General features: G+C 47.9%; 1 long non-coding RNA gene across 3 annotated transcripts in view; it reads left to right on the top strand.

The window, feature by feature from the left end:
• LOC105417764 (uncharacterized) overlaps nucleotides 1-22,269 on the top strand; it is a 38,215-nt gene extending 15,946 nt beyond the window's left edge. For all 3 annotated transcript variants that reach the window (XR_965282.2, XR_003885786.1, XR_003885787.1), the window contains one exon: nucleotides 20,322-22,269. This is a non-coding gene — a long non-coding RNA (uncharacterized lncRNA). The remainder of the gene's footprint in view (nucleotides 1-20,321) is intronic.
• Nucleotides 22,270-23,326: the final 1,057 nt, after the last annotated feature.

Genomic DNA, 23,326 nt, shown 5'->3' with positions numbered 1-23,326 from the left:
GAGGAAGAGGACAGCGGAATTATCACCTCTTCTTCAGCACGACTTTTAATTCCATTAATTCCAATTAAATCACTTTTGTGTCAGAAGCCGAATCATTTCCGCTTTTAAAGGAACGCCGTCTGTTACATAAGGCGTTCCAGGAGCACTGACTGCCCCCCCCCCGCCGCCGCCGGGGCTGTCCGACGTGCAGGATCATTCCGAATAGGAAATGTGGAGCCGGAATTATAAATGGCAGCAAATTCAAACCACAATTTCGGCACAATAAAAGAGCGCGCATCAGTCAGCAGGTGGTCGGATGCGACTGGTACCAGTAATACAGAATATTCCAACAATATTCCGAACTGAGCGACAACCCCCCCCCCCTCCTCTAATTCTGCAGTTTCCTCCGTAATTATGCAAATCCGGGACTGTCAGGCAGGTTGTGCAGCACTTATTAATTTAGCCTGAACATCAACAACCACGCGTGTGATAATCAGAACTAAAATACGTCCTTAGATTTCCACTAGCGGATGTTTTCATTTTCATCACTCACTCACGGTCGTTAATTCGTGTGACATAATGCATCTTGAATAACGATGGCGTGTTGGCGTCGCTGTGAGGACGGAGTTGAGCTTCGGTTAACGTGATGCTCTGCTTTAGCGCAGTAACATCATGAGGGAACCCCAATGGCGAGGCCAAAGCCTCTCTGTTGCCCCCTAGTGACAGGCTGTGGTAAATGAGTGGTGTGGTCATCATTTATTTCCTGTCTGACACTCAAATGATTGTTGTTAAATAACTGACTAAAACATTCACTACCTTCACTAACATGCTAACATCAGATTACCAGAATGTATACCTGACTGGACGGACTGTTTAAGCCACCGTTAAGATCAAAACGATCGAGTCTGACCTGCTGATGAAGCTGAACATTAGAACATAGACCTGCTGGCGCTGCGTTCTGATGTGCACAGAAGGACAACTAGCAATTAATGCAGGGCGATAAACCCGTCACATCACGTGCATTCCTGCATTACAACACTGAATTTTAAATGAGGCTCAGTGTGTGTGTGTGTGTGTGTGTGTGTGTGTGTGTGTGTGTGTGTGTGTGTGCCTGTAATTGTTATGTAGTGCGGACCGGGATGCTCTTTTCACTTGCACAGTGAGGACATATTGAAGTGAGGACATGTGGACTGGTCACAACTTCAAAGGACTGCGATTAAGACTTGGTTCTGACGTGTTTAGACCAAACCATTGAAACCGTTAGAATGTGACTCCGTCATCTACCCAAAACTGAAGATAGGCTGGTCCAAAACAAGCAGGAACACTCAAAACCCGTATCTGAATCCACCAAGGTTCAAAGAATTATTCCACAAGCAAAGCATTTAGGTTCACTTATTTTTACAAGACAACACATAAACTAGTATTTCCAGGGAAAACGTTGAAAGATCGGAGGGGCTGAATATGACAGGTAAACGCGCACTCACACACACAGAGGCAGCGATGTCCGTGTACTCGTGCCCTCCTGAACAGATGACTTTCTCTCAGTGATAACGTGAAGCCTCTATCTGAAGCGGGCGCGTTGACGTCTATTAGGTCTATAAATCATGTTAGGTGAGGGGAGGGTTGGCTGGCAGTGGGGAAGTGGGGTGCAGCGAGAACTCAGGGTCGTAAATCTCATTACCTGAGACTGCTGCCGACCCCCCCCCCCCACACCTAAACCCCGCTGCCGCCTCACCCCACCCTCAATCTCTCCCATTATCAGCTGACCTTGACCGCCAACGTCGACACTTTTACTCAATCATGGCTCGTGTGTGTGTGCGTGTGTGTGTGTGCTTGTGTGTGTGTATCAAAGCAGCTTTCATATATAGAATGTTTCCAATTAGCTATTTTCCTTGGGTTTTAGTTGTGCTATTTAATATGTATCTTAGCCATCAATCAATTGAGCGTTATCTCCTATGATAGCTACTAGCAGTAAAGAATAGGTTTGAATAAATGAACAAAGAGCACCTTTAGCATGTTGTTGTTTTGTGCAGCTTTCAAATTAAGCAGCTGCGCAGCCGCAGTTAGCAACAAACTCCATATGATGGGAGTCTGTACAATTTTGTCCGCTGACCCCTTAAAAATCACAAAAATAACTTTCAAAAAGTGAACTACAGAAGCATTGATTCTTGATTGTTCGCGTTTATGCTAGCATCTGTGCTGTTTTAAACCTCTTATACCCCAGTTTTCCTCATACTGACATTGATATCTAGATTAAATCCTACACAAAACTGTCTTAAATGATTGCGTTGCTTAGCAGTTAGCAGGAACGAGGAGGAATAAAACGCTGCAGAAGCAGCGGGATTTCTCCCACGTGCCTCCCTCCGTGCTAACGCTCCAAACAAAATGACATCCAGCTCTCGCACGATGCCCGAACGACGCTGCCGTTCCAGTGAGGACAGAAGCCATAGAACCTCCTGCTCGCTACCAGTCCAGCCAACGGGGGCAGGAACGTTGGGGGCGATATTTGTGTCTGTTTACTGATGCTCGTGTGAAAAAAACAAACAAAAACAACAAGATGATGACAGACAGATGGCCTCCCAATAGATGCAGCACCAATATTTGCACTGGTCCTGCTGTACGTGTGGAAAAGATGGCTGAGTGGATTTTATTTCCGGACATAAACACACAAACATGCTGTCAGTTGTTTACACCTGTCTGGGTGAATTCTGAGAATTCGCCCAATGAGCTCCGGTGCTAAGCACGGCCGAGCGGATATCGACAGGCTGTGTTGTTTTTTTTTGTATGCTCAAGTTTATTCCGGTCTCGCTTGCTGCTTTTTTTTAATGCCAAGACAGTCGGGTTAAACAGGATACACAAACATCAGTGGAATATGTCTCCAAACACTCGCCAGGAAGCGCGTTCGTAGCGCGTATCCCGAGAATAAAAGTCGATTTTTGACAGCGACGCGACAGCGGCAGGAACATTAAATTGTATTTGTAAAGTAATTACAGCCAGGTTTCAAAATTAAATGCCTCATGCTGACAGCAAAAATAATAAACCTCGTCAAAATGTTTTGTTTTTTTTCCTGGAAAATGATACCAGGCTTTGCCGAAACTGTGATATTATCCTACTAGCTGGTGTCATCTTTGCTTGTAGCGATGATTTCGCTCACAACAGCCTTTCTCCATACTTGTAAACTTCTTCAGTTCATAGTGGAAACGTACCTTCATTTCACCTCTTCTGCTGCTGGCGGAGGTGAAATGCATTGTGGGATGTGTCCGATGAGCACTTACACTTCCAGGAAACGGCATCCCGGCATGTTTGCATATTAAGACTTTGGCAGCGATTAATCATGATTCATTTATAATGATTAATAATGATTCACCGTTGGGAGAGGACGCGACTACCGGCAGGATTTAGCTTCTGAAATCATTTATCATCTCCATCTTGTTTAACCTCATCGATGGAAGTCATTGATAAACAGGCTAAGAAGCACCAAAACAAAGTTTAAAGAGAAATTAATCGGAATGTTGTTGAACTAAAGTCCAAACGGGGAGCGTGAACATGTGAATTTACTAGTAAGCAGAGCGCCTATAACTTTCATCTCAGTGGAGGAAACGCCGTTTTTTGTTGTTGTTGTTTTGCCCACCCGTGGCATTATTATTGGTGGGGAAAAAAACCTCATTCTACTTCGCTTGACAAAAGAAAAATAACGTTCTCCTGAGCTCGGCGCAGCGTACAAATGTCTGGAGGTTAGAAAAGTAATCAACATTCAGCCAAAAGCAAAAGGGGGAAACAAAAGCAACACTTAAAGGCGACGCCGAGGCCGACGTTGAGCGAGCGCGCTAACGCCGCCGCCTCGCCCCAGCTTGTTTATCCTTCCTGCCTCTCACATCTGCGCTGATCTTAAAATACATATTTTAATGCTGCATCTTTCGCAGCGGGAAAAAAAAAAAAGTACAACGGCGTCTCTTAAAACATACGGAAGCTTCGTTTGGGTCCGTCTGTTGCCAGCGAGAGCTCAAAATGGCTGCTGAAAGACGGCAAACTGGAGCTGAACCAAGCTCAGCAGACGGTGGACAGGCCCTCGGTTGGATGGCTGGTTTTGAAGGCAGCAGCTTGTTAGGGTGGAAATGGATTAGCGAACGGCACAATGGGAGTCTTAGGCGTGTCTGCGGCGCCCTGTTAAAGCCCTGCCTACTTTGCCCGGGCTCATTTATGCCCAGCAGTGCATGCGGCCGCCAGCTCCTGCACGCGGCTTTTCTAATTGCGGCGGCTTCTCCTGCGCTGGCGGCGACGGCTGCGGCGCGGCATCCATCAAAGGCGGGAATTAACCTGTAGCACGGCGCGGTTGTTCAGTTCTGTCACATGCAGCCGCTTGTGGAATTAATTCTCCGCGCCGTGAAACCGTCTCCCTCCGCGTTTGGCGGTGTGATGGAGGAGTTGGAAACGGCGAGCGGGGCGGCGTCTGGGCTGGACTGGAGGTCCTGCGGGGCAGGAGTGTTATTGCAGAAATTAATATGAAGCAACGCGACGTCTTCGGACGGTGCGAGTCAACGACGCAAGATTAATCCAATGCTGTTGTAAACATAACTAGCTTACAAGCGCACGGCACATAACGGTTTTATTAGCCTACAAGACAAAGTTGTGGGGTTTTCCAGTAAAGACCACTGCCTCCGTCCCAGTTTTCCCACTTTATTGGTTCTTTGGAGAGACATCGGGCTCCGCCTCGCCGGTTCACCATCCCTCAGACGCACGTTAGCCTTTTATAGGCTACATCTATTTATCTGCGGAATCTCATTTTCTGGGGATGGAGCGGCAGCACATGTGAATTATAATAGAATCCATCCATCATTAGCTATCGACCCGACTTGTAACTGATGTGTTGATCGGATCTAAAATAATTGAAATTCCTCCAGTTAACCGGACATCCTTGGTCTTGCTGGTGTGTAGTTCGAGTACAACAAGAAAACATTGTAATTTTCAGCCCCTGCAGGAGGAAGTTTGTTTTATTGAGCCTGAAGTACCTCTCAGGAAATGCCACTCGCATATTTCTGCCCTCATTGTCATTTATCTTCCTTAAAAGTAGAGAAAATATGAATTAATATGGCACATTGTTGAATTCCGATTGAATTCCAAGAGTCGCGAAACTCGCCTTGCTTCAGAAATACATAGAATAAAACCCATCTTACCCTTAAATCACCGGGTTTTGTGCGCTAAAATCGGCAAACGTTAAATTTGCGTGGTGGTCACGGCTTTTAGTTCGACACAAATGAGGATTGACGGGACCGTAATGCCCTCTGCGGCGAATAAATGGATAATCGAGAAGCCTGTTGTGACACCCCCTCCCCAACCGCCGCCACCCCCTCGCGTCGCCATCTGAGCGCGCCGCTGTCAGAGCCAGAGATTGATTTTGTTTTTGCGTGTGCGAGTGACGGAAAGATGAATTTCTCCTCTGACATTCAGTCACGCTATTTGCATATTCATTCTGTTACTTCGCGACAGCGCCGGCGGTCGACGGGCGGCCGTAGAGGGGAGGGCCGCTACACGTCGTAGAGGGGAGGGGCTTTGGGAGGCGCGGCTAACGATGTATGTATATTTGTTGTTTTAATGGCTCCAGGAGCAATAATGTCAAATCACTCCTCCCTCGACTGACCAGAGCGGGATAAAATAAGTAGCATCTGTCGGAGTTCGGCACCAGAAATAAGACGCAACAAGGTCATGATTCATCCATCCACCAGTGTGCTCCCACTAATCCCAGTCATTACATGGCCTCAGTATCCATGAGGACCCCCCCCCCCCGCCTTCCTCCTCACACCTTTAAAGATGAAGAGCTTTGACCTTCAGAGGGGCAGAGAGATGATACTTGTTAGCATGCGCCGCTATCGATTCCACAAAGGTCCTTTATTAGTTATTCACAGATTGAATATGGATTTTTTTTTTTTTTTTTTTAAGACATCCGTGCAGTCAAATACGCCAAGAAGCGGCCGCGGCGTCGTAGCGTTAGCGGTGGGTTAAAACCAGAAGCGGCCAGTCGAGCGGCGGCTTTACTTCTCTGTGTAGTGGAGAACGATGGAGAAGCGTAATGAAATAAAAGGTGGAGGGGTGGTGTGTGTGTCTGGGGTGGGGGGGAGGTAGGAAGGGGGGTTCACGTCTGTCTGCGACGCACTTATCAGGTGGGGATTTTCTGGACATGTCAGGAAGCCTTCAAGGCTCTGGCAGAGAAGGGGGGGGGGACGCTGCGGTGGTGACAGGGCTATCTGCCGCTGACAGCCTGGAGCCCTATAACCGGATGGCTGGTAGAGATATGGTGCCCCCCCCCACACACACAAATACAATCAGACAGCCACACGACCAAACGCTGGCATTCACTCTGCATTTACAAAATTCCCTTTCGCCTGACCGCTGGGTCCGTACACACGCCACCCCACACACACCCCCCCCTCCCCCACTTCGTCTGCCGGCGAGGCTTCCCATTAGCCGCTGTGCAGCGTGCTGGGTGAGGAGCGCCGGGGCGAGAGACATCAATTTGCTTCCTCTAATGCGCTCGCTGCCCCCACAAGACATATTGATTATTTCTTCCCCGCAAAGCGACAAATAGCAATTTTGGGGGCATAATGGAGATAGATGGTTGGTTTATAAGAAGCCCCCAAAGAAAAGTTGTAAGGGAATGGCGGCGGGGGGGCTCTCCCTCCTCCCACTGCCCATTTGTCCCCCTCCATCTCTGTCTCCTTTAAGTTTCTGTCACCTCCACCTTCTCCGTGTCAGACTCGAGGATGCAGTTAAAAACAAAATGAAGAACGAAAGCCCAGCAAATAGGGGAGTGACGAGCGAGGGCGTGCACGTGCGCGCGGTGGGGAGGTACGGCGAGGCTGCGGGGCGCGCAGATGCGAAGGCGCACCGCTGATCCGCATTCATTACGCGCCTCCTCTTCGGCGCGTTACCTTAATGGCGGCGCTGCAGAGAGCAGCTGCTGCCGCAGTGGCGCTCGGCCTCGCCCTCCGTCTGTCACCGCCTCCTCCTGCGACCTGCTCGTTGGCATCTGCCCGACTGGTCCCAGCTGAACACGGCTGATCACACTTCCTTGGTATTGATACTCATTACTCTTTCCGTCAATTCCGATTGATGACAATCTCGAAGCTAACTTCTGTTAGCGACGTTTGCTTTCCTCGTATGTTGATCCCAAATCACGGTAGGACCAGCATCACCTAAGAGTACGGGGGGGGGGTAAAGGGACCGCTAGCTTGTTCATGTCACCAGGAGCACATTAGCGAGCTTGCAGTTGCCACGACGGAGGCACTAAAGTTTGTGAAAACGAGCGAGACATTTATCACGTGATGCTACGTGTGACGCTGGTCGTTGCCAGCTACAGGAGCCGGCGTTGACTGTTGGAGGGGGGTAAACGAGGTGGAGCTCATTAACTGTTGCTCAGAAGAATCGGCTGCAGACAACTGTTGACTGGTCTGAGTTCGCCTGGGGGCACTCTAGAACCATGCTGGTCGACATAGCTGGAAAGTTAGCAAAGAAATGGTAGCGAGAGGTCATTTCCGACTCGTTATTGCTAATGCGGCGCTCCCTCAGTGTTTCTAGTTTTATTTTCCCACAACTTTGTTGTTATGATTTATCCTGACGCCGTTAATGTTTTCAGCGGAAAAAGCCCCCGAGCGCGACCTGTTTCACAGCCGACCTAAACAGCCCGAGATAATAGGCTGACAGACACGACGGGAGTGTTTGGAGTCAGATACTCAAAGGTGGTTTAAACCCGGAAAGAGTGTTTCTGTATCAGAGAAAGCCTATTTTGATGCTAACCAGCTGCAGAGAAAGGTAATCGATACCTGGGTTTGTTTTCGAGATATGCCTGGATAAACACAACATTTACTGTAGAAATTAGACTCTGAAGGAGCAACAAAATCCTTTTTTTGAGAATCGGCCTTTTAAAGCCGACACCAGGTCTTCAGGGTTGTTCATAATGAGCTTTTTTTAATTATTTTTTTAAACAAAATCAGCCTTCTTTCCTCTGCTTTATTTAGCTACTTTAAGTCAGAATAGGCAGTTTCCTTGGACACATTAACACTGTCAGGAAGTCAGGAACTAGTTCCAAGAATGTGGAGTTGTTTGACAGGCAGACGCTTATTTTAAAAATGCTAAAAGCAACAGTGTTGCTGGAGAAGAAGAACAAAGGAAAATACATTATTGGCGTCCAAACCTCAATTATCGACATTATTTGCCAACATAAGCGTTCTGCGCTCTCTCAGCTGCAGCCTAAAATACTGCATCGGAGGTTTGATGCCAGAGTTTTCTGTTCTGCCTCCTTTTATTGCGGTCCAGTTGAATATTTCATGCTAACCGCTGTCGTCGTTCAGGCCGCCGAAAAGCCTCGTTGCTCGCAAATCAAGCAGAAGCTCAATTATTAACCACTGTTGACTGTCACAGCACAGTCAGATCTTTGCTTGCCTTCTGCATTTTTGCAGTTTGTAAGGAATTTGTGACACTGCAGTGCCTCATAAGCTCTGTTCGGAACTTTAGCGAGCACAGAAATGCAGCTTAAAAGTGTAACAGTCCTACCCTTTTTCAAATAAGGGAGCTCAGGTCTGTCCCCCCCCCCCCCCCCCCCCCAACACACACACACACACACACACACACACACACACACACAAATGCGAACAGAGTGAGCATGACGTTTTGTTGTTCCGCCACTATAATGGATCGCAACTTTAATTGCACGCAACAAGCCTGCAGCGGCCCATTAGCCACGATAAATTATATCAGGAGCAAGTTTGGTAAATGGAGGGAAAAAGTGCGCGCGTCCACTAGCTGGAATCGCCAATTGCGCTTGCTAAGCGTACCGCGGCGCTAGCATGTAAACTGACACCTTTGATGAGATGGAAATTTCTAGAACCCTGAGAACGAAAATTCGGCATCCTAAAGACGTCTCCCCATAGAGCTGAATGACAGGAAGCAGCCCGGCGAGAGAAAAGTGACACCGGGACGCGCAAACGGGCTTATTATCTGCCGCGCTGTCGAGGCGGCGCTAGCCAAGCTGTCGGCAATCACAACAGACACGTTCCGTACAACAGCGTTATTGCCGGATCGGCCCCTGATAAGAGTAACGATGCAACCAGACAGGTGAGATGGAAGGGGGAGGGAAGCCAGGCGCGGCGAGACAAATGGGTGGGAGGGGGGAGAGGGTATTGGAGGGGGGAGGCAGGGATGGAGTGATGAAGGGATGAGGGTGCTGCTATTATCCAGCATCGATTTACTCCAGTCAGGGATGGCTGGACGTGTAATGAAGTGTGGGATCTGGGGGTGTCCACGTGCGCTCGGCTGGGCCTTATAGCTTTGTGCGTGTGTGTGTTGCTCTGAAGTTAAATCCCCACAGTTGCATCACATTACACACCTTATATTTATGTATTCATAATAGGGAAAATGAAAGTATGAACTTCAAAGCTCTGTTTTAAATTCTGATCAAACGCCTCGCCATCATCAGGCTATTATCCCCCCGAAATCCTCATTTTATAGTCTGAATAAATCATTATATCTGCCTGCTGAATTCTATTAGCATTTAGCGCTTCAAAGTCACGGAAGGAGTCGGCAAAGTTCAGATAGAAGTGAAGGATCGGTTCATTAGATGATGAACCATTAGGCAAAAAAAGGCTAAATTAGCGTTTGCATTGGTGTCGGAGTCCGAAATTCATCTTCAGTCTTTGCGTTTCAGATTAAAATCAAGGCCCGATTAGCCAGAAGCTCAAGGTTCTTTAGAGATAAAAGCCGAGCTGAGGTTGGATGTAGGATGATCATGAGTGAGCCAGGTAAAGTCATTTTAAAGAAACGGAGCTGAAATGTTGCTCCCGATAAATTAACAAATTAACAAATTTTGAGGCAAATGGTTTCATCAAATATTTCCGACGAAACTCTCGATTAAACCTGCCCCCCCCCCCCCAATCCTCGCTTTGTTTTAGTTTTTCTTCTTCCTTTGCTCAATGTCGTCCACCCCCTCGTGCATTGAGGACAGGATGGAAAAGAAGAAAATAAAACGCTTCCCAGGCGAGGTGCTGTTTGTGAGTGTTCAGACTTTTGGGGGGGAAAAAAAATCTGCTAGAGGAGCAGAGCTGTTTTTTTCCCCTCCTTCGTTCCGCCCCCCCCCCCCCCCCTTCCAACCTCCTGTGCTTCCTCTCCCGGTCTAATCCGCCGCTCGACACGCTCCCTCTTTGTTCCGCGACCCTGACGAGCCGTCTCGTCCCCGTGCTTCCAGGACGGCCCCGGCGTGCTCCAGATAATGGAATGAATGTCGCAATGCTAAAGCCCCCCCGAGGTTGCTGGGAGAAAACACAGGAGTGAGTTGGGTGGGGCGATAACGCTCTATTCTCCCGCGGATCCGTCGGAGGAGCGGGGATTATGGGTTTAGGGGCCGATTTGCAGCCCCTTCCTGCACGCGGGGCTGTTTACACTGGAGGGGGGGCCACCGGAGGGATGTTCGCACATCTGTCTGGAACAAAGGTCTTCATTAGTTTTTTAGCATCATGCCGCAGCATCTCAGCGGACGGCTAATTTAAAGTAGCGCTAACTACGCTACGATGATTAGATTCGGTGCCGCAGCTGTAATTTTCTTTGTTCAGCCACTCGAAAAAGGCTTCAGAAGGATGAGACTCGGATTGTTCGGTCATTTTCATCGCTTTTATGACTGAAAACAACCAAAATCCCAGGCGCTGCTTCCACGAAAATGGTTTCAGGTTAAAAACAGTGAAGTTCAAAGTCAATCTGGTTCCAGACTGTTGTGGAAACTGTTGCTCTTCTTTTTGCGTGTGTAGCATGCAGAACACCGCCAACTAGTGGCCTGGCTTGGGAACTACATCATGTGTTGTTCATAGCCTGTAAATGGCGCTGTTTTTTAGAATGTTTGTCTGAACACATTCTGATTTTAACAGTGAAACTCACCGTTTCCACAACGTCCTTGTGTCAAATATGCATCAATATACATCCGAAAACTGTGGTGACATGAGTAAAACTTTGCTAAATACCACGATTCTACTACTATAATGGAGGATTCAACCTGATTGCATTATTTTTGGATGTTAGAGCTGTAAATGGAATCTTTATGAAGTTAACTATTAGGGGAGTCTCTGCAACTCAAAGCCTTTGTTGCCTCCACAATTTTGATCAAAGATTCCAACGCCGTTCCCTCCAATTACCTCGACACTCCTTCATCCTGATGGACACCTGGTGCTTTTACGCCGTCCCCACGGTGACGTTATGTCTAAACGAAGGAGTTTTTTGAGGATATCTGTCCTGGGAACAGGGAGTACAGAGAGTTTGGCAATAATTACACATTTTTCTGATATTTTAGCAGGTTCAGACATGGGATCTCTCCGCCAGGACCGTTTTCGATGGGTTTTCTATATGGGTGGGTCTGATCGCATCAGACTTGTGAGAGGTTCCGATTCCAGGTGAGGGTGTCGTTCAAGATGAAACCTTCGAGCATTCATCTCTTAAACCTGCCAGATATCCTCACTGCCTCTGATGACTGAACAATCTCCACGCTGACCTTGACCGAGGAAAAAAGATCGAAGAAAACCTCCCGGTCTAAAAATAGAGAAGGTGGCAATTAGGTGCCAATCCAATCATCCCTCTGGTAAACGAGCCCTGAAGATTCCGCCCTCATATCGCTGTTTTTCTCTCTCTCTTCGCCACTTCCTCACCGCGGCTGGCTATCGGCTTAATTACGCCCCCGCCGTCCCCAGATAAGAGAGCGATAGCCTTATCGCCACGGCTCATTTCCAAATCCATGAAATTAATAAAGTCTGTCTCTCCGTCTCAGTTCTGGAACCTAACTTGTACGAGGTGGCGCGCGCAAGAATTCCGCCGGGTGTCTTTTATTGCGTCTCTGAGGCCCGGCGCCGAGCTGTTGGGCTTAAACCGCCAAATTAAAACTAATCATTCACCGCGCACGTGAGGAATGCGCGGCCATAGACGAGGTGAAAAGGAGGTGTTTTGGGGGGGCTCTTGCAGGCTAGAGTCAATCAAATATGATTCCACATTGGATTCTGTCATTTACTGCAACCTGTCACCAGGGGGTGACAGAGGTGCTTGTGTATAGTTCTTTTTTACCTGCGAGGGTAAAAGTTTTAGCTCGTTTCAGGTAAATTATTCACCTTGATGAGAATTCTGTCTCCAGCCTCATCCGTCATCGCTTCCTGCAGCCAGATTGTTGCAGTTAGCTGCTTAATTTTTCTTAAACGGCCCCCTGGGTAACGACGGCGATTAAATTAAATCGCGCGGTTTTGTTTCCTGCTGAGCTGGGCGATACACGCATTCATTAACGTCTGCGTGTATTGGATCGATTAGCAGCAACACACCGGAATATTAGCGCTTATATAGCGCGGAAAAGTCCAGTGATGGCTTTTCAGATGGGGGAGCTGGATCTGGTTTCCACTTCAGTCGCTCCAGTTTGGCCGCTGTAATCAGCGGGGAGACAGCTGGTTCCACCTGCTCGGCCCCCTGAGGATCGGGCCGCGCTTCACCGCCCAAATTCGCTCTCCACGCCGCAGTCCAGCGTGACTGGCAGAGGTCTTACACACGGATTTCAGGAGGAGAAGGAAGGTTTGGTGGAGGAGTGGGGTGGGGTGGGGGGTGTCACAGCGTCGACGTTGGCAGCGGAACGAGACGAGCTCCCACCAGGTTTGGGCCTGTCATTTATTTCTAAACGCCGGCAGATGGTGGGCTTGGCGCTCGCGCCGTCCCCTCAGTCTCCCAAGGTGTGCTTCCGTGATGGATGCGGCGAGCGGGAGCGCTGCAGAGGAGGCCGAGGCACATCTGCGCGAGCCGATAACAGCGGCGGGGGGGGGCGGGGGGGCGTGCAGCAAGCACGTCTGGGCTGTTAGTCAGAGCCGACGTGCGGGCGAGCATATTACTCATTCCCTCGCACCTTTCGGTGCTTGTTTTCTTCTCACTTTCGCAGGTTTGCCGTTATCAGGCGGACACATTTCAAAGGGGGGGCAACATTTGAGGACACGGCTTCGCCTCTTTATTAAGAAAAGAATAGACGGCGGTTAATCCTGGCGGAGGTCTTCTGAGTGCAGAGCAGACACTCCAGAGCTGAGTACCGCTAGGATTGGCTACTTCTGTAGCAATGAGGTTTTGTTTTTTCGTGTTTGGTTTACAGGGCGTAGCATTAAAATGCTGGCGTGCTGATATTAAAATGCATTAGCGCATGTTGAAGTGCCAAATCGGCTGGCCGCAGCGGCGAGCAGCCCTCAGCGGCTCTGATGGCGTGAAAATGGGGCGCCCTTTGGCTTAATGGAACAGAAAATAATTTTTAAAAATCCTCCTTTTTCTGGAGGAAATGGATACAAGTACCGAGCGCACGAACAGAGTTTTGCAGGTTTTACACCGGTGGTTCGTGTAAATGCGCCTAACGCCCTTCCATCATTTCCCACACACACACACACACACACGCGCCAAATGACAGTCGATCCAAACACACATTAGAGTGAGCAATTACCACCTAACACCCCTGCAAAGGTCACGTCAGCTTCATCGGTCTAATCGCCCGACGCCATCGCTTCCCGTGATTTAGGGTTGCAGTAAATGCGTCATAACCCACCCAACCGAATCCCCGGGCCATAAACGTAACCACGGCAACAGGGCCATCAGGCTGCCCTCCAAAGATGCGTCTCGGGGATCCTCCGCGGGGTGACGAGTCAGGCGTAAAGAGTCGATTTAGCCGCGGCGTCGGGGAGGAAATAAGAGGCAGCGGATGCTTGGCGGGTGATTGGCTCCACAATAACAGAACACCCCCTCTGGCAGCGGAAGAACGCTATTCTGATGCCATTACAAACAGAGGGCCATTAGGCATCAGGCACCGGGGCTTTGTGAGGCGCGTCCCTCAACCCTGGAGGCTGGTTTAAGATGCACCATCAACTTTTACCTCCCTCCAACACAGAAACACTGATGGCGTTTAGCCCGCCCTCCCTCCTCTGATGGTGGATGCAGAACCTTTGGATTCACCCTGGAACATTTCACTCACAAAATGGTTTACCGTAATTTCCGGACTATAGAGCGCACCTGATTATAAGCCGCACAATCTAATTTTAGAAAGAAAATCAATTTTTTACTTATGCAAGCCGCACCGGATTATAAGCCGCAGGTATCCCACGTAGTGATATGAAAAATTAGATCGAAAACATTCAGTACCGGTAGATGTTTTTATTACCGTAAGAGACGAGTCACTGACGAGTGACAAACACAGGTAAGAAACAACAGCCACTCTTTTCACTTGTATGTTTTTACAGAGACCTTATATCCAAATTTTATTACATCAGGATTTTTTAACTTCTTTTTAACTTCTTTAACTTCTCGCCATTGATTACCGTAATGCCAAGATTACGCAGCTTGATTTCCTTCTTCAACCGCCAGAGTGATCACTTTTAACTTAAAAGTCGCATCATATGCTTTTCTTCTAGTATTTTCCACGTTGATGAGGGTGAGTAAAAATGACTGATTCACAATAGTTGTGATAGCGCGCCACAAAAAAAAACATAAATAGAACCGTAGAATAAGCCGCAGCGTTTAAAGTGAAGGGAAAAAGTAGCGGCTTATAGTCCGGAAATTACGGTATATGCTTTAATGGTCCCAGCCAGAGTCCATATGGGGACAAACCAGTACACAGAGTTGATCCGAAATGATTAGCAAAAAAAAGTTAAATTACAAGGTTTCTTTTGTTTATTGAAATTGTTCAACTCCCGGTTGAACATCTGGAACCCGGAACCTTCCCCGATGGGTCTAAATAAGTCGAAGGAAAAATGTTTATGTACCTTGATGGTCCCATCCATAAGTCAATTAAGGACAAACTGGGACACAGGGAGCATCAGTTGGATGGAAAACAATTTTTTTTTCCAACATTAGAGAACAATGTTGAGAACAAGAGAACATTAAAAAATCTTAAATGTCCGATGCGGTTCTCAGAATTAAGAAAAATAGAACAGCGAGAGAGAAGCCATTACGCCGTTCACACGCTGGTAACCACGAGCAAATCAATATATATTTTCAACGTCTTCAACTTTCAGCTCCATTTGCTGCTCTCTGCTTTCAGCCACTTTCTGTCTTCTCAGGTCGCTCACGTCTACGTCCCCCTCCCCCCCACCGTTAGCTAAAAAGCCACGCACCAGCGGTCAAGCACCTTGATTTGGATGAAAGCTTCCATCAAATAGTGCATGTTATGGAAAATTAGCTTCCCATCGCGGCGCGACTTCAGCCGCTCCCTCCGCCGTCCATGTGTTGGCGCGTGGACCCCTTGGAGAGCTTTCTTTTTTTTAAAAAATAACAATGTTTGAATTATTTTTTTTTTTCACTTTCACAGTCCCACTGCCACCCCCAGTGACTGGCATCTCATTAGGAGAGCAGGGCGCCGCTCTTGTGCGCTCGCCACCAGACAGGTCGCGCTGCGGGCTGCATGCTAATTGCAGAGGCGTCGCCGGCGCTAGACGACCTTGCGCGGCTAGAAAGGGAGGCAAAAGCGATTTTGTTTAGCGTCTGGTGGGCACGGGGGCTCCCTCGCCCACAACCCTGTCTGACCTCAGCAGAGCCGGGAAGCGAAAATCTCGTTAAAGAAGCAAGCCGGCGCGTAAAACACCGCGGGTCGTGAGCACTGATCACGCTGTGTTATACAACGGCGTGTAACGAATATAGCGCCTTGCTGAGTGACGTTAATTTGCCGCTTATCGTAACGTTAGCGCCATTTCAAAGCTTCCCCTCGCTCTCTCGCTTGACAACTCATTAGATCCGAGGCGCCACGTAAAAAACAAAAAAAAAAGCATCTTGACAGCAAGCTAGCACATCCAGGCAGTGCTACACACAATTTATAGTCCTGACATCAATTTGCCGCGAGTCTCGGCTGGGTTTGGGGGCGAGATCGCCCTCTTTTTCCCTCCTCGTACCTCCCTCGAACCGCGTGGTCTGTTTCAAAGGCCGATTCGTGATTTCATCGCAACCTCCGCAGCCCAACAACGTCTCCCTCATGGCGCCGCTCCCGCCTGACGGCTTTCCTCGAGCGGCTCAACAGAAAAGTCCTCAGATTAAATTCCGATCAATGAGAAAACAGGAAAGGGGAGACGGCGGTCAGCGGCGTGGAAAGGTCGAATGGAAGCTGAGAGATACGGCGGCCTGCAGGTGGGGGTGGGGGTGGGGTGCTCCGACTTAACTCTGCGAAAGGATATTAAAATAGGGACATGCTGAGGCAGAGACCCTGGCGGCCTGTCTGTTTTAGCGCCATTAGTTCCTCCCTGCCACTCATTGATAAAGAGGCGCCGCCATCAGCCGGCGCAGCCGTCTCCTTCAGCGCTCATTAAAACGTCGTCACATTGAAAGAGAGGAAGAAAAAAAAAAACACCCGGCCTTTGCTGATGAGCGTTTTATTGCCTTCATGAAAGCGTTCTCACTTCAGGAGTCAACGGGAGAGAAAGCCCTCCACGCGTAATGAAAGCGTGGGGGGAGGTGTGTGTGTGTGAGGGGGGGGGGGGGGGGGGGTAGATAAGGGTGATTTGTTGCATTCCGGGACAGTTTCAATATTTAGACAATTACAGTTTCGTTTCTGGAGCCGCAGCTGTAGAAACGTCCCGTCTGTACGGGACGCGCACCAGCGCAACGCCAGCGTTTGTCAAGGCGCGCGGCGCCGACCGCGGCCCGGTTTCAAGGTCAGTTATTATAACGACATTAGCGGCGTTAGAAAGCTGACACCTTTAATTCAGTGGATTCTGAGGTTTTTCCAGATGGCTGGTGCTGAAATATGCAAATGAAGCTCGGAACATGCAGATTATAATCTGGGATGCGTTTAAATCGCAGCATAAACGTCTGTAGTTTACGATAAAAATATTTCCATCTAAAGTGCCCGCCTGAAAATGATCTCGGCATTGTCGGCCTGCCCGCGGAGCTCCTGACTAAAAATACACAACACCTAAAGTCCCTGTACGCCAACAAAAGCAGCCGCTGAGTTGCCTGTCTGGGGCAGCTGGGCGTCGCGTCAGTGATGGAAGTGGGGAGTTAATCTGCCTCCATCTGAAATGCTTCCACCAGCACTTTTCATGGAGACGTGTAGAGAGGGGAAAAAGCAATCTGGTGGAACCGACAGCAGCAGCGGACGCTCCAGGAACTAAACAATAAGCTATTGAAATGTTCTATTAGCAGCCCTGGAACCTATAGGTTCAACATGTTCCATGTATGAAGCTCCGCTAATGAGGAGAACATCAAAGTTGGTATAAATGGACGCGATCTGGGCTGAATTCATCCTCCCGGACTTATTATCTGAGGCAGCACTTGCGCTCTGATTGTTTTGGCCCTTTTTCCTGTCGTCGCGCCGCTTTTCCATTCCACTGATTTGTAGCTCCGATAATGAAAAGGCGCGCGGTGGCGGAGACTGAGGAGAACGCCGGCAGATAGTGCAGGTGCTCCTGCAGCACAATCGCTCCCTGATGTAAATTTAATGCCACCGTTTGCTGGCGCTTTCAGGCTGCAGCTCTGATTTAATGATTCGCTGGTATCTGATAAAGAAAAGGAACCCTCACACAGCTAGCTGGAGCGACGTGCTATCGGGCTTCCTGATCATTTGGTTTCCATTCAAAACAGAGGGGAGAACTTGTATCTTTTCCCTGAGCTACGTGTTTTCCGATATATTCAAAGTTTAAATGGACCCAGCATCTAACTATTAATACAGGCAATTTGTTAATTATGAGAGGGCATTAAAATAGTTTTAGCGGAGAAGCTAGCAAACGGTGGATAGAAAGGCATTATAGTCCTAGCAGCCTAGATTGGCCTTGAGGGATGCAATATCTGGGCTTTAATTTCAGATAGCAGGCGAGAATATCCTTTTACAAGCCATTACAAGAGTTTAATGCCAGACGCTGTTTGTTGTGCTCCCATTTTATATCTGCGCTTCTTAGCACTTAGCTCGGTTGGAGATCAGATAAAAAGATGCCTGCGATATGCAATTTTCTCCTCTCGCTGGCAAATAAAAATAACCCATTAAAAATAACCTTCTCTGTTGTGCTGGTAAACACAAAGTGGATCTAACTAATTGCCTTTCCCTTCAGGAAGTGGTGGACGACTCCTTATTGTGGACACGTCTGGCTAGCATGTCCGTGCCGCTGTTGGTGCTTGACAGAAACATTTGTTTCTGGCCGTGTCTCCGGGCTCATGTTCTACGCTCTTGCCAGTCGGAGAGTTGCTTGCGGTGCTGGGTTTTTTTTATGTTGTGTGTGTGTGTGTGTGTGGAGAGAGGGTTGGTAATATAGACAGAAGCTGCCAGAATGGCGCTAGCTCATTACTCATCCCGAAGTCTGCTGAGAAGATAAAGCAGGCTGCAAGAAGCCAACAGAGATGTGGAAGAAACAAAGTGGTTTTAGTGAACTAAAAAGTGCCTGTAACAAAGTAGACGTGCTAGTTAGTGCCTCTGGTAGGGGTCAAAGTCGTCATTACACTCGCCTTGTCCACGACTAGTATACAACAGTGACTCTGTATCTAAGAATTCCAATTTCCCCACTTTTTCTTCGAGTAGTCTAGTCTTGTTGGAAAAACTATCACTCAGAAAACAAATTGCTCTTTGTGTCAAGGATAACATCGTCATGTTGCTGCAACAATCAACTTCTTTTACAAACTTCTTGATCGATTTTTTTTCTTTTTTTCTTTTTTTACTTAATGGCCGCTTCTCGATGTTCCCCGCGCATTTTTCCTTAGCCATCCAGTAAATGTGATATTAAAACCTAAACCTTGCTGCTATGACAAACTCGATAACATCATCGAGATAATGAGTTACACTGATATTAATTAGACCTTTTGGCTGTGGAGCAACACATGTAAAAAATAAAAAAGTTGGGTAAAACCAGTCGGCTAAAACATGTTCTTGAGCTTAATATGGGCTGATGAATACCGTGCTCTGGGGGATGATGTTCATTTGTGTCATTTTATATTCCGGCCGGTCGGGTTTTGAGGTGTAATATAGGCCTGCCAAATCAGCGGTAGCCCCCATTACTCATCCCCCTCCACGCTGTCTCCTGGCTGGTGCGCCGGCGCTAATGCAGATTACAGGGATATATGAGGGCTATTTTGTTCGCTGCGGGGTGGAAACCTTCCCAGGCAACCCCATCCCTCTCTGATGGACGACTCTACATCTGTTCTCCCCGTGCGATAGTCTATCGGGAGATCCGCTGGAGCCCCTTATCAGATCTGGGGCCGTTACATCGATTGCACATCAATTATAGATGCTAGCTTAAATTTTTTAAACAAATTGGTCGCTGTATTAGCAGCAGCTTAGAGTCCCGAGAGACTTTGTTTGCTTGAGCGATTAGTGGCTTTAACTTTGTAGACGTAAGCGTTAAATGAGCCATTTAATGGATCATAAATGAACCATTTATGATACATGAAAACTGCAGAAAAGGTGAATAATGGTGAACTAAGTATGGTTATTTCTTCCAAAAGCACAATGAAGTTTTTCATTAAACTTTGAATCCCGGCAGGTGTGATGCCTCCTAATCAATACCCCCCCCCCCCCCCCCCCCCCCCCCCCCCCACACACACACACACACACACACACACCACCTTCTAATCCCAAGAGAAAACCTGAGGTGATAAACGGGCTGGGTTGCGTTACCCTCGCGTTAAAAATAAAATAAAAAAAAGCCGCTTGCAACTTAAATGAGTTTGGGAGTCATGCGTTTTATTGAAAATTCCCGAGCCGGGACGCACCCAAAATTCCACCCGTTTAATCTCCGATGCGCGTTTCTCCTCATCTGCTGGGTAAATAGACCGTTCCTCATATTATTGGGCTCTTTGCTGCCAGGCTGCCGGAGAGATCTGTCCCTCAAACGGCGCCTCTCGCCGGCGGCCAAATCAATCATCTATCAGCGAAGACGTCGAAGCTCATTGTGTGGTCCGTTGCCCAACACAATCCCAGGCCTTGGAGATGATAAATTCTAAATCCGGAGCGTTTATTTTATTTCTTCACTCGTTTGCTGCGCTCTGCTCCCGCGGGGCTGCACCAACGGCAGACGTATCGCGGCTCCTCAACATGGGATGTAATTGGTGTGCAGTTGATGGGTGCTTGATCCCGAGGTGCGGGAACGTGCGCTAAGACCTCAGGAATAATCCTGACGGAAGCAAACACACGTGCGAAACGGCTTCTGGGATTTATTTGGCGTTGAAGCTGTCCGGCAAACAGAAGATAATGACCCTTGTTTCAACAGTGGATCTGAAATATTGACTCCGAGTAAGCAAACGGCCACTTCCAGGCTTTGTCTCGGATTTTATGCCTCTTCTGATTTCTTTGTTCTTCCCAGCTGACTCACGTTTTCCTTTCATCTGTGTTTTTGTCGCAGGGTCTTCCAGGAGGCGACGGAGGCAACTGCGGCGAGGAGAGCCTGGCGAGCGCCGCCTGGGAGGATGCCCACTTGTGTTTGTGCAGTTTATACAGTAGTTTTTGCTAATGCTTAAGATCCTTATTCCTTACCAAAGCAGCTATCAATAAAACAAAACCCCTGCATTCCTCATCATGGTGGCAAACTGGGTGTTCACATAAAGTCGCAGACGCTCGATCTTGGTTCCGTCTTGTTTCATATTTGACAGTTTTATGAGTATTTCTATATTTATCTTGAGCAGCAGAAGCTACTTAACAGGATGGATGGTTCCATTTGAAGCTATTTGATGCAGGAAGTGCAGGAAGAATTCTGCATTCCTTCACACGTCTTTTACTCTAGTGGTTGCAATACCATGGGGATCCGTAGGGGTCAGTGTTGTGCTCCGGAAACCGCAGTTCAAACAAATACAACAGAAGCTTGCAAACAAATCCTCATTAATTCTCTTCTTTTCCCCGCTTAATGACTAAAACCAGATGAAATCGGTTGCATCGCCTCTCACGCCTCCACTCCGGAGGCCTAACGGAGGATTTTTGAGGACGCGCAGGTCCAATCTTGGGCGTTTCATCCCGGCTACCTTCACACCCTCCACGCACCGCAGTCGCATGATTAAACTTGTATAAGATCATTAGCATACAAAGCACGAGAACCTACCGCGGTGGAGTCATGCATATTTATCTGGATGCGCCCGACTAGTGCGTGCATCCACTTATATACTGTAACCTCGCGGTGTGCGGGGCACCGCCGCCTCTCTGCTCCGAACGGAGAATATGAAGTGGATATTACTAGAAGCACGACTCGTGCTTCCTCTTTTTCATATTTTTCTTGTAACATCTGAAGGGAGCCGGGCCGCGGCGCATTAAAAACGTGCCTGTGAGTCAGAGCAGATGGAGTTTGCGCGGGCCCATCAGAGCCATTAGCTCGGAGCGCATCAAATACGGTTTACTCACAGAGGAATTCTGGCAACGGCTGCGTTACATATTCATCCGCCGTACACAGAGGCACATAATCAAACAGAGGCAAAGACAAACACCGCCAGGGCTGGTAAATACTCCCATCACCTCTGGGTTACCTCTGCCTTTGGAACGACTGAAATGGCCTCCCCTGTTCCCGATGCTTTCCCCTGCTTTTAATTTGGCGGTGTGGCGGCGGCGTCCTCCTGTTTCTTCCCCTTTTTCCCTTCCCACTGTGAGATTGCTGTTGTGTCTTATGGCTTTTTATTCCTACGTGATGGTAGATGGGTTCATGTAGGAGTAGAAGCCACTAAACACGCGGCGAGAGCTCGGCCAGCACACGGGAACGACAGCCGCCACGTTGGCACCGGCGGCCCCACAACTACCGCAGCACAGAGGGAGAAAAGGGGTTTAAAGTTGCCAACAGACCTACTTTTCGCCAGTATTTCCCACCTCCACGCCGACTTTATGCGCTCTGCATTTCAAATTCACTCTCCGGCTCCCTCTGCCCCGAGGTCCTGGTGCAGAATTGGGAAGTTCTTTAAATAGAACTGGGGGAGCAGAGGGTTGCAGGACTGGAACCAAACACAGGTAGGTTGATTGTCAACACACAGGATGTGCAGAATAAAGAGAAATGAGCTTTGTGAAGCCATTTGTGCAGATTCTGATGTTAGCCAGGATGCTAGTCTTTTTGTTTTTGGCTAAAACTGTAATCGTTAATAAATATGGCGTGGTTTAATTGGGTCACTGCATATTATTTTCTCCCACTTGGGAGCAGCATAGAGAGGAAATACCATCAATTTATTCAGTCTGTTTTGGAGGGAAATGTTCCGCCAATGCAATATTCTGTAGCTGCTACTGTATATTTATAGCTACACTGTATTTTTATATGCTGCACTGTTTTTTTGTCTCATTTTATTGAATGTTTTGCAAAACTTTCAAATTCTACTCTGCCTTTTTTTAAAAAAAAAAAAAGTTGTATTAACATGAAATTGACAATAAATCAGCTTTTCTATTGTATTTCTATATCGTTTCTAGAGCTCTTGCAAATCATCCTCGCTTACCTAAACTGATATTTATGGGTTTGTTTTTGTGTAACCCAGCTTTTTTCCTTTTTAAAAAAAACATGACTTGCTGATTTTGAGCTCCCAGACTGTCATTTGCACCTCAGTTCCAATTTAAAGACCTTCAAATTCTCCTCCCTTCACAAACGAGTCTAAGAAAAATGTAAATTTAACTAAATAACTGTCTCCCTCCACAACTCGGCGCCAACCAATTAAGCAAGAAACTCATCCGCTCCTCTGGCTGCCTGGACCAGCCGGCGCGCTGGGCTTTGGGTTTAAATGTCAGCCTTCTGTTTCTGTTTTCTCTGAAATAAACCACAGGCCGAAACCTGAATTATTGATTCTCGGTTATTAAAAAGAAAGGGGGGGATCCGACACGCGCCTGCAATTGTGCGACATTACCCGCAGATCCGAGATGGGTAATTATTGGTGATGTGATTGCAACAGATATGGAGGGAGGTTAATGATTTATGCAGGGCTGTGCTTTTGTGATCTAATATTCAGTGGGAGGGGTGGGAAGTTTCTTTGCCTTGCATTATCAATTTAATTTATTTTTCAGGTTCCCACTCCTACGAGGTCTTTTTTTCCCTCCCTGTCTCGGAGAAGAGAAAAACATTAGTGAGGCTCAGCAGTTCGATTGGGAACCAGCGGGGGGTCCGTGGGAATGCGAAGGTGGGAATCCAGATCTATGGGAAAGTGTTTGCATTATTTAAAGCAAAAGGGGAGGGTTTGAATTGATGGATGCCGGGGGCTGTGTTCCTGTCTCGGTTATGATCTGATGGTAAACCTCACATTTCCCAAATGTCAGGATATTCGTCGGAATAAGTTGAGTAGCGCGCGTTTATAAATTATGCAGCGACTTTTAGGAGTACTCCGGGTGCGCAGCTCGAACAAGGTCGCCAAAGCCTCCCATTCGGGTAAAAAACATGGAAATCGTTGCGTTTGGAGTAAT

Source organism: Takifugu rubripes, chromosome 18 (assembly GCF_901000725.2).
Source record: "Takifugu rubripes chromosome 18, fTakRub1.2, whole genome shotgun sequence".
Lineage (NCBI taxonomy): Eukaryota > Metazoa > Chordata > Actinopteri > Tetraodontiformes > Tetraodontidae > Takifugu > Takifugu rubripes.
This window is presented reverse-complemented; position numbering and strand designations above follow the sequence as displayed.